This window comes from Colossoma macropomum, unplaced genomic scaffold (genome assembly GCF_904425465.1).
Source record: "Colossoma macropomum unplaced genomic scaffold, Colossoma_macropomum, whole genome shotgun sequence".
In the NCBI taxonomy this organism is placed as follows: domain Eukaryota; kingdom Metazoa; phylum Chordata; class Actinopteri; order Characiformes; family Serrasalmidae; genus Colossoma; species Colossoma macropomum.
In genome coordinates, this window is record NW_023494802.1 from 42,091,860 (window position 1) to 42,105,886 (window position 14,027).

Consider the following 14,027-nt stretch of genomic DNA (forward strand, 5'->3'; position numbering starts at 1 on the left):
AAACTCATACAAACATCAAACACTAAACTCATACAAACTCATACAAACATCAAACACTAAACAGTAAACTCATACAAACTCAGACAAACATCAAACACTAAACACTAAACTCATACAAACTCATAGAAACATCAAACACTAAACACTAAACTCATACAAACTCATACAAACATCAAACACTAAACACTAAACTCGTACAAACTCATACAAACATCAAACACTAAACTCATACAAACTCATACAAACATCAAACACTAAACACTAAACTCATACAAACTCATACAAACATCAAACACTAAACACTAAACTCATACAAACGTCAAACACTAAACACTAAACTCGTACAAACTCATACAAACATCAAACACTAAACTCATACAAACTCATACAAACATCAAACATCAAACACTAAACTCATACAAACTCATATAAATGTCAAACACTAAACACTAAACTCAAACAAACTCATACAAACATCAAACATCAAACACTAAACTCATACAAACTCATACAAACATCAAACACTAAACATTAAACTCATACAAACTCATACAAACATCAAACACTAAACCCTTACAAACTCATACAAACACTAAACACTAAACTCATACAAACTCATAGAAACATCAAACACTAAACACTAAACTCATACAAACTCATACAAACATCAAACACTAAACTCATACAAACTCATACAAACATCAAACACTAAACTCATACAAACTCATACAAACATCAAACACTAAACAGTAAACTCATACAAACTCATACAAACATCAAACACTAAACTCATACAAACTCATACAAACATCAAACACTAAACAGTAAACTCATACAAACTCATACAAACATCAAACACTAAACAGTAAACTCATACAAACTCATACAAACATCAAACACTAAACACTAAACTCATACAAACTCATACAAACATCAAACACTAAACTCATACAAACTCATACAAACATCAAACACTTAACAGTAAAACTCATACAACTCATACAAACATCAAACACTAAACTCATACAAACTCATACAAACATCAAACACTTAACAGTAAACTCATACAAACTCATACAAACATCAAACACTAAACAGTAAACTCATACAAACTCATACAAACATCAAACACTAAACACTAAACTCATACAAACTCATACAAACATCAAACACTAAACAATAAACTCATACAAACTCATACAAACATCAAACACTAAACTCATACAAACATCAAACATTAAACACTAAACTCAAACAAACTCATACAAACATCAAACACTAAACACTAAACTCATACAAACTCATACAAACATCAAACACTAAACACTAAACTCATACAAACTCATACAAACGTCAAACACTAAACACTAAACTCGTACAAACTCATACAAACATCAAACACTAAACTCATACAAACTCATACAAACATCAAACACTAAACACTAAACTCATACAAACTCATACAAACATCAAACACTAAACACTAAACTCATACAAACGTCAAACACTAAACACTAAACTCGTACAAACTCATACAAACATCAAACACTAAACTCATACAAACTCATACAAACATCAAACACTAAACTCATACAAACTCATATAAATGTCAACACTAAACACTAAACTCAAACAAACTCATACAAACATCAAACATCAAACACTAAACTCATACAACTCATACAAACATCAAACACTAAACATTAAACTCAAACAAACTCATACAAACATCAAACGTCAAACACTAAACTCATACAAACTCATACAAACATCAAACACTAAACACTAAACTCATACAAACTCATACAAACTCATACAAACATCAAACACTAAACATTAAACTCATACAAACTCATACAAACATCAAACATCAAACACTAAACTCATACAAACTCATACAAACATCAAACACTAAACACTAAACTCATACAAACTCATACAAACATCAAACACTAAACTCATACAAACTCATAGAAACATCAAACACTAAACATTAAACTCATACAAACTCATACAAACATCAAACACTAAACCCTTACAAACTCATACAAACACTAAACACTAAACTCATACAAACTCATAGAAACATCAAACACTAAACACTAAACTCATACAAACTCATACAAACATCAAACACTAAACACTAAACTCATACAAACTCATACAAACATCAAACACTAAACTCATACAAACTCATACAAACATCAAACACTAAACAGTAAACTCATACAAACTCAGACAGCATCAAACACTAAACACTAAACTCATACAAACTCATACAAACATCAAACACTAAACACTAAACTCATACAAACTCATACAAACGTCAAACACTAAACACTAAACTCGTACAAACTCATACAAACATCAAACACTAAACTCATACAAACTCATACAAACATCAAACACTAAACACTAAACTCATACAAACTCATCAAACACTAAACACTAAACTCGTACAAACTCATACAAACATCAAACACTAAACTCATACAAACTCATACAAACATCAAACATCAAACACTAAACTCATACAAACTCATATAAATGTCAAACACTAACACTAAACTCAAACAAACTCATACAAACATCAAACATCAAACACTAAACTCATACAAACTCATACAAACATCAAACACTAAACATTAAACTCATACAAACCCATACAAACATCAAACACTAAACCCTTACAAACTCATACAAACACTAAACACTAAACTCATACAAACTCATAGAAACATCAAACACTAAACACTAAACTCATACAAACTCATAGAAACATCAAACACTAAACACTAAACTCATACAAACTCATACAAACATCAAACACTAAACACTAAACTCATACAAACTCATACAAACATCAAACACTAAACTCATACAAACTCATACAAACATCAAACACTAAACACTAAACTCATACAAACTCATACAAACATCAAACACTAAACTCATACAAACTCATACAAACATCAAACACTTAACAGTAAACTCATACAAACTCATACAAACATCAAACACTAAACACTAAACTCATACAAACTCATACAAACATCAAACACTAAACACTAAACTCATACAAACTCATACAAACATCAACACTAAACTCATACAACTCATACAAACATCAAACACTTAACAGTAAACTCATACAAACTCATACAAACATCAAACACTAAACTCATACAAACTCATACAAACTCAAACACTTAACAGTAAACTCATACAAACTCATACAAACATCAAACACTAAACACTAAACTCATACAAACTCATACAAACATCAAACACTAAACACTAAACTCATACAAACTCAGACAAACATCAAACACTAAACTCATACAAACTCATACAAACATCAAACACTAAACACTAAACTCATACAAACTCATACAAACGTCAAACACTAAACACTAAACTCATATAAACTCATACAAACTCATACAAACTAATACAAATGTCAAACACTAAACACTAAACTCATACAAACTCATACAAACATCAAACACTAAACTCATACAAACTCATACAAACATCAAACATCAAACACTAAACTCATACAAACTCATACAAACATCAAACACTAAACAGTAAACTCATACAAACTCATACAAACTCATACAAACATCAAACACTAAACACTAAACTCATACAAACTCATACAAATGTCAAACACTAAACACTAAACTCGTACAAACTCATACAAACATCAAACACTAAACTCATACAAACTCATACAAACGTCAAACACTAAACACTAAACTCGTACAAACTCATACAAACGTCAAACACTAAACTCATACAAACATCAAACACTAAACTCATACAAACTCATACAAACATCAAACACTAAACACTAAACTCATACAAACTCATACAAACATCAAACACTAAACACTAAACTCATACAAACTCATACAAACGTCAAATACTAAACACTAAACTCATACATACGTCAAACACTACTTTTGTACAAATTCATACAAATGTCAAACACTAAACTCGTAAAAACTTTACTATCAAACACTAAACTCGTGCAAACTCATAAAAACTTGTACTGTCACTTAACACTAAATTTGTACAAACGTCCAATGCGAAACACTCAGGGATGCAGGAAGTGGAGCCGAGTTTGTGCTTCTGTGTTTTTAAAATCTGCAGAACCTTCACTGTTTAAGTGAATGATGTATTTTCATAGTCACAGTGAGCCAAAACCATCTGAGGTTCAAAGGTTGAGGGCTACAAGTGAGAGTGTTGGAGCTCAATGTTGTCTAGAATGATGCTGACCTCACAGTGTTTCAGTAGAGTGACAGACTGAGGGCCTCACAGACAGACCTTACTGAGCTGACATTCACACTGAAATCCAGACAAAACAGTCCTAAACCACGTCATCGTTCACGGCTCTGACGGAGGAAGGAGGATCAAACCTGAGTCTGAGTCGACGCACTGCAGCTCTCTTCAAAAGCCTCAAGAGGGACGTCATACGCCATATAAACCTACTGAACAGCCCTGCACTGACACACACTGCCTCCAGCCTCCTGACCCTCAACATTCAGGACGATCTTAGTTACCTGACCTAGTTAGCTCAGAGAGTATGGAAACAAGCAAAAAGCAGAAATTAATGTTTCTGAAATATCGTGATTTTTTTATGTGTGCACATGGTTAGAGGTTCCCCTCTAGAACCGACAGTCTGGATGTATCTCAGTAGGTACGTCTGTCATTTTAAATCAGTTTTATAAGCTAGTTACAAAGCTAATGCTCACACTGTTAGCACTTATGCTAGCTTCCACAGAACGAGTGCCATTTTTGCTCGTATTTTCACTCTCGACAGAGACAAGAAGCCTTGGATGATTCTGCGCATGATTTTGTGTAATCGTAGATGTTTTTGTGAGTGTCTGATTGTAGAACTGAGCTTTATGCCATTTTATATCGGTAAATTAAGCTAGCTAGCAAGAAAGCTAATTAGCCATCTAAGACACGTAAAATCACCAAAAATAAAATGATAGGAACCAGACGTCCACCTCTAAAAGCTCCCTCACAGAAAGTTCCTACAGTAAATGGTTATGAATTCACTGCCTGATGACTGAGACACTGTTTTATGATAGTTTAGAGAACTTAAACTCCGTTCATGGTGGAGGGATACATGCAGGGCGCTGTGAGGCAAAATAGTCCCCAAAGAAAACTTATTATTTCAGATTTTCCACTATTTTCCATCATCAACATTCATATAAACTCAGAAGACTCGTGTAGGTTCACTGGTGGTTCTGGATAGTAAATAAAATGTCTATATCTGTGTTGTAGTCATGGCGACCCCTGGTTCCTATCACCACCACTGTAAAGACATCTGAACCATTTCACACCAAACCACTCTGAATCTCTCTGATTACACCTCACACACTGAGTTATGGAGGAAATTATGGTAAAATGGGTGGAATTCTCCTCGAATAAGTGCAAACAAATCTAATATTCAAACAAACAGTAATGAATCAGCCTTCATGGCAGCTCATGTAAGTGGGTTTGACTGCTCACATAACCAGATACACATAACATTTCTCACATATCTGGTGATATGATGACCTTAAGCATTTTAAAGTGATATACAGCGCTGTGCAAAAGTTAGAGTCCCTGATTTTTGTACAGTACTGTTATTTACAGACACCTCATAGGAGATATGTATCGTATCTCACAGACCTTGCACACATATATGACATAATCTGTATTCATATATACAGGAATATAATCGCAATAAACTAATTTCAAAATGATAATTTCATTTCAGAATAACAGTCAGTAATCAGAGATCAGTCACATTATGATTTATTGTAAGCCAAAGTACAGTGTTACAGCAGTACAGTAGTACAGAAGTACAGCAGTACAGTGTTACAGCAGTACAGTAGTACAGAAGTACAGCGGTACAGTGTTACAGCAGTACAGTAGTACAGAAGTACAGCGGTACAGTGTTACAGCAGTACAGTAGTACAGAAGTACAGCAGTACAGTATTACAGGAGTACAGTAGTACAGAAGTACAGCGGTACAGTGTTACAGTAGTACAGTATTACAGTGGTAAAGTATCACAGTCCTATAGTGGTACAGTTGTACGGTATTACAGAAGTACAGTGGTACAGTATTACAGTACTACAGTATTACAGTGTTACAGTAGTACATTATTGCAGTGGTACACTATTACAGTAGTACAGTAGTACAGTGTAAAGCAGGAGGGAAGCCTCTACAGTAGACACACACATACGCTCCAGGTGTGAAGTGTGTTATTTGCATTTGTGTAAATGGTGCTGAAGGCAGCCTCCCATACGCTGTAAATAAACACAAACAAATAAACCAATCAGCTCAGATTGATCACACTTTCAAAGTCTTTACGCTGAACTTAAAAGGCCCATATCTTACATTTTTGTTGTGTTTTTGTAACAAAAACAGTTATAATTCCCTTTACCTTCCTTCAGCATAAATGCGGAGCTAATCTGCTGTTGGCTGAATGGGCGGATCTATGTTAATGTGTGAGTTTTTGTGACATCATAAACACAAAGTTAAAGCGTAAGTGAACTATTTGAGCAGTTAACAGTGTTGAGATGCTGCAGCAAAACTGATTTTTAAAAAGTGAGGTTTTCCAAGATAACAGCTCTTTAATTAAAGCAACGTAAACGTAAATAAAGATATTTAAAAAAGAATCACACAGAAAAACTGACCAGTTCAGTCCAGTTTGTCCAAATCGGTCAGTCGTTTAATCGTCATCTTCAGCCTTCTTCTTCTCAGGTGCCATCGGGACCTGGTACACCTGCACACAGAGCGTTAGCATGTGCTGTTAAACTAACAGTCCAGCGGAATAATCTAATCTCCACAGCTTCTACACCAGACATGGTCCGTCAGCTGAGGCCTGTTTGGTGTCTGGATTTTGCCTCTTTAGCTTTAGCACTGGAGCTGCAAAGCTAATGTAGCTAACGGGTAATTTAAATACTTATAGCTGCTAGGTTAGCATGGTGCTAACTGAAAGAGCGTGTGGAGCAGTTCAGTATCTCTAATAGGCCGCATTGTGTGGCTTGTGATACTGTATGATCAGCTGTTATCTATGAACAGGACTATAATTATGGTCTAAGTCAAAGCTTTCAGGCTGCTGCTAATGTTTTTAGCCACTAGCACGTTATTCTGATTCGTAGCTCACTGAAGCGAGTGGACAAATGGTGGACAAATGGTGGAGATTCTGAATTTCCAGTCCACATCATGTTTGTGCTCATAAGTGGAAGAGGAGATATTTTACTTTTTCCCTGTTAACACAGAATGTTAATTGAATTTTAAATGTTTTGTCATGATGTAAAATTGTTGGTATTAATTATGTTATGTAATTCCATCCACACGTATCTGGATATGTTAGTGTTCTCTCTGCGATTTGGGCCTTCTGTTCACACAAAAACAAAGTTTTTGTTCACTGAAAACTGGGTTTTTTGAAAATGCTCTCCAGAATAGAGATGGTTTCATTTTTGTATGTACATAAAATCATTAAAAACATGCAGGACTCTGAAATACAGCTATCAACTGGTTTTCTGTGAGATCAATTTGCTGTTGATAACAAGTTTTTAACAAGTTTACTTTTTTATTGAATGTCAGAGCGGAGGAGTCAGAATGCACTTTATAAACTGGATTACAAATATTAAAAATATCTAAATAATTCTAAACACATTTGCCTTCATGATCAGTGACTGAAGTCAGATTTGAGAAAATAAATCTTAACTCTACATTTCAAATGAAGTAGAAAGCCAGAAAAACATAACCAATTTAAACCCCACATCACAGCAGGTTGTAGGCTTTCATTCACTGTTTTAAGCTTTTATTTTCTGGCAGAAGTCACTGTAATCGTTTGTAACGCTGCCATCATGTTGGTAGAAAATATCTGCTTTAGCTTTGCGGTGCTTCAATATTCTGTTCAGTGCTCACTGTGTTCTTCTATATATATTATATTATATATATATATATATATATACATGTATATATTCATTATATAGAAAGTAATGTAAAGAAGAATAAATATTGGTGATTTATAACAGTACTCACCAACTCCAAGCTGTGAGGACCCAAAGGCTGAAGCAGAGGGAGCTGGGGAAATATCTGAGGGAGGACCTGAATGAGACCAGGCAGTCAGAGACAGTCACAGAGCTTTACTAACACAGTTTAGAGAGACATTCAGGAGCAAAATGAAACGTGGAACCATCTGCAAACACGGCTGCTCTCCTCTTACAGCCGTACCGCAGGGGTCTCTACAGTTTACTACAAACCCCCTTCTGATGATGCATCTCGAAGGGTTACAGAACTACAGCTGCTTTATGATTGGTTTTGAGATTCCTCTGAAAAACTCAAACGACAGAACTGACTCGTCAGATGAAGCTAAGGGCTGAAGTTAGCAGCTAGCTTCGTTTCTCCCACTAAAAGTGCTGAATGAAGACAGAATCACTATTGTCTTCATGATTTTGTTCACAGGCTGAACTAACAGTTGCACTGATGTTAGCTTGATTGTATTTATTAGCCTGTAGCTCAGTGGCTAGGCTAGCAGGCACCACAGGGATCCCCAGTGGCTGTATGATGTATCTGTGTAGTGCATGCTGGGTATTGTAGTCACAGTACACTGATAAATGACAGCAAGAAAACTATAAAAACTGTGAGTGACACAATGTTATACCACAAAATACATAAACACAGACGTGTGTGTCTGTGTGTGTGTGTGTGTGTGTGTGTGTGAGTGTGTGTGTGTGTGTGAGTGTGTGTGTAAGTGTGTGTGTGTGAGGAAGTTTTAGTTTACTCACTATTTCAGCACTGATTACATTTGGGAACCCGGGGAGCCCGTATACAGGCTGAGAAAGAGAGAGAGAGAGAGAGAGAGAGAGAGAGAGACAAAGAGAGAGACAGAGAAAAAGAGAAAGAGACAAAGAGAGAGAGAGAGAGAGAGAGAGACAAAGAGAGAGAGACAGAGAAAAAGAGAAAGAGACAAAGAGAGAGAGAGAGAGAGAGAGAGAGAGCGACAAAGAGAGAGAGAGAGAGAGAGACAGAAAGAGAAAGAGACAAAGAGAGAGAGAGAGAGAGAGAGAGAGAGAGAGAGAGAGACAAAGAGAGAGAGACAGAGAAAAAGAGAAAGAGACAAAGAGAGAGAGAGAGAGAGAGAGAGAGAGAGAGAGCGACAAAGAGAGAGAGAGAGAGAAAGAGAGAGAGAGACAGAGAGAGAGAGACAGAAAGAGAAAGAGACAAAGAGAGAGACAGAGAGAGAGAGACAGAAAGAGAAAGTGACAAAGAGAGAGACAGAGAGAGAGAGAGAGAGAGAGAGAGAGAGAGAGAGAGAGAGAGAGAACTCCAGTTAAAAATATAGTTTATGAGTTTATGAAAATGTATACAATCTTAATCATGTGATCTGTGGAGTTTTACCAGTTGAGGATAGGGCAGCATCTGAGAGAGAGAGAGAGAGAGAGAGAGAGAGAGAGCATTAAACATTACTGAATGACAGAAATAATGAGAAACATATTAGAAATGAATCCTTCACAATAACAATAATAAAACTGCTACTACTGTTAATAATAATAATAAAATCAGTTAAATCGTATGGGAATTTTCATGAAACCATTGCTGGATGTTCTAAGAGGTTCCGCTGAGGTTCTGTACGTTATTCAGTACCTAAGTGGTGTTGTGAGTTGTGGACAGACTCACCGGAGCTGCGACGCTCAGTCCAATAACACAGGCCAAGACCAGAAAAGCCTTCATTTTAGCTACACAAACAGAGTAACTACAGTAAATATCCCACAGCTACAGTCACTAATACCACCTTACACACAGCGCAGGTACAAATCATATCCTTCACAGGGGAACTCCACTGACATTTCCAAAGTTCCTGCATAATTTAGTGTTTAAGATGTAAACAGAGCGGTTCAGAGCGGTTCAGAGTGGTTTGGTGTGAAACGCTCTGTTCTAGATAAACTTTCCGAGTCAGAACTGTTCACAGTGGTGCTGATAGGAACCAGACGTCCACCTCTAAAAGCTCCCTCACAGAAAGTTCCTACAGTAAATGGTTATGAATTCACTGCCTGATGACTGAGACACTGTTTTATGATAGTTTAGAGAACTTAAACTCCATTCATGGTGGAGGGATACATGCAGGGCGCTGTGAGGCAAAATAGTCCCCAAAGAAAACTTATTATTTCAGATTTTCCACTATTTTCATCATCAACATTCATATAAACTCAGAAGACTCGTGTAGGTTCACTGGTGGTTCTGGATAGTAAATAAAATGTGTATATTTGTGTTGTAGTCATGGTGACCCCTGGTTCCTATCACCACCACTGTAAAGACATCTGAACCGTCTCACACCAAACCACTCTGAATCTCTCTGTTTACATCCAACACACTGAGTTATGCAGAAATTTAGTAAAACAGGTGGAATAGCCCTGTGCAGCAGTAGTGAGTGCGGGTGTGATGGAGCTCACCTGTAGCGCGTCTGAGAGTTCAAGCTCGGAGATGGAGGAGTGTTTGTCCTGAGACGAGGAACGGCTGCTGCTTTTAAAGGCACGCTGAGCCATGACACCACACTTACACCCCCCCCGCACACACACTATACACACACACACACCACACACCATAGACACACACAAACACACATAACGGCACCATACACATTCACACACTTACACTCCCCCCAAACACACACTATACACACACACCACACACACACACACACACACATACACACACACGCACACTATACACACACACCACACACACACACACACACACACACATACACACACACGCACACTATACACACACACCACACCCCCCCACACACGCACAGTATACACACACACCACACCCCCGCACACACGCACACTATACACACAGACAAACACACATACATGCACCTTACACACTCACACACACCATAGACACACACAAACACATATAATGGCACCATACACATACACACACACACACACACACACACACACACACACAAACCATAGACACACACAAACACATATAATGGCACCATACACATACACACACACCACAAACACACACACACACACACATATTCCACATTTCTACTCTTATAAACCTCTTATAAATGTAACACATGAAGACGTGTAAACAAATAACTATGATAAGTTAATATAAATGATCATCTGAATGTGATGATCACTGTAAATGAATTTACTGTCTACAATTCACAGTGCAGTTCTAGAATCTACAGTGCAGTCCCAGAGCACACAATGCAGTTCTAGAACATAGTTGTACAACTTGTGGTGCAGTTCTACAATTAATGACCTAGCTGTAGAACTCGTGGTGCAGTTCTAGAACTACTGACCTAGTTATAGTTGTGCAATTGTGGTGCAATTCTAGAGCTCATGACATAGTTGTAGAACATGTGGTACAGTTCTAGAATTAATGACTCATTTGTAGAACTCATGGTGCAGTTCTAGAATGAATGATGTAGAACTCATGGTGCAGTTCTAGAATGAATGATGTAGATTTTGTGGTGCAGTTCTAGAATGAATGATGTAGATTTTGTGGTGCAGTTCTAGAATGAATGATGTAGATGTTGTGGTGCAGTTCTAGTAGTAATGGGGCGATGTTACGGAGGTGAGCTAGTAACTGCACGCAGACATGGAGCGCACTGGATGAACTTTATTGATCAGCAGTTACACACAGACGGGTGACAGATGAAAACCTGAGTAAAGGAGTGAAGAAACATAACGAGGAGCTTCCAGACAGACAAACTGCATGACATCATTAAGCAATTAACATCCTACCAGCTCTGCGGCAGGTGGAAACATGCTGAGCAGGACCAGCTGACCAAACGTGTGGATCAAGATGACCAAGGAGGAAAGATCTAAGGGCGTTTTCACACGGGTACACAGCCCTGCTGGTGACGTCCTGTGTAAATAAAATTAATGCTTGGCCATGACTTAGTAAGGCGTGGGAACGAGATCATGCCTTATTAAGCTGTGGTCAAGGCTTAATTGTCTTATTCCCACGCCTTACCAAGTTGTGGTCACGACTTAATTATCTCATTCCCACGCCTTACTAAGTCGTGGCCGTGCATTATTTTGGTTTAGACGGGATGTCTCCAGCTGGGCTCTGTACACTAGAGCTTTTTTCCAGACCCAGGACTGCTTGCTTTGCGAGTTCGGTACATTTGATGACGTGTGAAAGCTGTTCTAGAGCCCGGGAGCGGAACAGAGAACCGCAAAAAAGTGACGTATGGAATTCCGCAATCGATTCACGGTTCGGATGGAATTCTTGAGTGTGAAAGCAGCCCAGTGATAATGAGCCCCTCCCCAAAATCAGCCCAGAACCGGACCTGGGTGTGGACTCAAGTATTCGGTACAAGTGTGAGAGGGTTCATTATCGGGGCACAGGACGCTTCAGTCACAGAGACGGTCAGTGTTTCACTAGGACTGGTGACTGAAGTGACCTCTGCACTCAGGTCTGTGAGTAGGATTTGCCGCTAATGCATTAGTGCGATAGGTAAGAGCAGATGTTCCTCAGGTGACGGAGAACGTCATTGCAGGACTTGATCACACTGTATCAGCAGGAACAGTCCGTCCACACCTACACAGGGAGGGACCTGATAGCAGGGCTGCGGGGCAGAAACCCTCATTACAAAGACAAATGACCATCTGAGAGGTCAGTGGTGTAAATACATCAACACTGGTCTGGAAAACAGTGGTCAGATGAGTCATCCTTCACCATCTTCTCCAACCAAGAGAACGGTACAGGCCTGAATGCTTGACCCCCATGGTGAGGGTCCGGTGGCTCTGCTGTGCTGTGCTGGCCACTTGTACCCATGAAGGGAGGGGTCAATAAAACCAATGCACAGTTATTTTGATTGGTCATTGTCCTAAGATGATTCAGTCACCTGGGGCCAGATTCACAAAAGCTTTCTTAAGAGAAAACTTCTTAAGACAAGTTCATAAGATTGGGCCTCGTTCACCAACCGTTCTTCTTAAAACTCACACAGCTTTACGAAGACGCTGACATTCACCAGTGTTCTCTTACGTGGGGTTTGTTCTTAGGTAAGAACAGAATCTACACACTTAAGAGCACAAAGGTGAGAACAGTTCCGCGCTTTAAGAACACGTCATGAATCTTTTATTATTATTTTATTTTATTATTATTCAGCCACCTACTGAAGTGCCCTTGAGGCTCAGGGGATTGAACCAGTGACCTTTTGGTTGCAAGGCTGGTTCCCTAACCTCCAGCCCAGGACTGTCACCACAAACAACTTACTCACTGGCCCGAACAGGGACTTGAACCTGGGACCCTCAGATTAAAAGTCTGATGCTCTACCGACTGAGCTATCCAGGCTCTGAGCTGAGGTAGACTTTTTCTTAGGACTTTGCCCAAGAACATTTAAGAACAAACTTCAGAGGATGTTGGAGAAGTTTACGATTGCAATACCATTCTCCAAAAAATGTACGAAGTTCTTAAATATTCTCTTAGGATTAAGATGATCTTAAGAGAACATTGAATTTGAATTAACTGCACTTTCTGTTGTTTAGTCTAATCCGCTCAGAGGAGCAAAACGGAGGAAGAACATCAACCCAAGTGTTTAAAAAACAAGAAATAGCGGTGACGGTGGAACGAACAACCAACAGGAAAAAATCATTGAAAATATGATAACCGAGGATGAGGAGCAGCAGAGGCAGCGTCCATGTCTGATAAATTTAGACGCTCGCCTAGTCGACTCTCACAGCCCAAGACAGTGAGAGTGTGTCGTAAAGATAAGAACACACTTAAGAACGTAAAGAACATCCTTAAGAAGAGTTTCGGTAACACTTTATTTGGAGAGTCCACTTTAGATGGTTTGTAGATACTTAATTTACTTTCAAGTTACATTCAACTAAATATCTACTAAACTGACCACAACTTTCTTTAACCCTAAACCTGCTCTAATCCTAACCCTGACCTTAACCTCAACCCAAAACCTAACAACCCTCACCCTGCCCCTAGCCCTAACGCCGGTCCAAATCCTAACCCCAAC

The 14,027-nt window shown here is 38.2% G+C and overlaps 1 non-coding gene across 1 annotated transcript; it reads right to left on the reverse strand.

The window, feature by feature from the left end:
* Positions 1-13,278: 13,278 nt before the first annotated feature.
* trnak-uuu lies at positions 13,279-13,351 on the reverse strand. Its single transcript has one exon. It is a non-coding gene; the product is annotated as a tRNA-Lys (tRNA).
* Positions 13,352-14,027: the final 676 nt, after the last annotated feature.